Source organism: Papaver somniferum, unplaced genomic scaffold (assembly GCF_003573695.1).
Source record: "Papaver somniferum cultivar HN1 unplaced genomic scaffold, ASM357369v1 unplaced-scaffold_22725, whole genome shotgun sequence".
NCBI lineage: Eukaryota > Viridiplantae > Streptophyta > Magnoliopsida > Ranunculales > Papaveraceae > Papaver > Papaver somniferum.
The window spans coordinates 439-1000 of record NW_020632959.1 but is presented as its reverse complement, the minus strand read 5'-3'; the positions used below and the strand labels follow the sequence as shown (position 1 = coordinate 1000).

Here is a 562-nt window from a genome sequence, read left to right as displayed (position 1 = left end):
AGAATAACCCGGTTGAAGCATAATGATCATACGTTTGTAATGCATTGTATGTCCCATAGGTCCCATTCTTCTACCCTTTCCCGGGAGTCGATGACTATTCATAGCTATTACCTTGACACCAAAGAAGAGTTCGACCCAATGCTTTATTTCTGTCCTAGTTGATCCTGATTCGACATTAGAAGTATATTGATTGTTCCCCAATAACCGAATACTTTTGTCTGTAAATACTGCATATTTGATTCCATCCATAAATCCATTTTCTTCCCTATGAGTTCCAGTATTGATAAGAATTCTAGTTCTTACTGTTCATATGTTATGGTATGAATATACCATACCAATTCGTTATGTATGGATGATGAGATTCCATTGATACAGAGCCAATTCCAATAGACTTATTGAACGTTCCCATTGGCGTGCATCCAGCAGGAATTGAACCTACGAATTTGCCAATTATGAGTTGGGCGCTTTAACCATTCAGCCATGGATGCTTAACAGGGATCATCGTACATCGTGAATAACCAAATTCCAATTGAAATGAAATCTTTAGGAGGAATCAATGAAA

General features: G+C 37.5%; 1 non-coding gene across 1 annotated transcript; it reads right to left on the bottom strand.

Annotated features, from left to right (window-relative positions):
* Positions 1-414: 414 nt before the first annotated feature.
* Positions 415-488, bottom strand: TRNAM-CAU. The gene has a single exon. It is a non-coding gene; the product is annotated as a tRNA-Met (tRNA).
* Between the last annotated feature and the right edge of the window lie 74 nt (positions 489-562).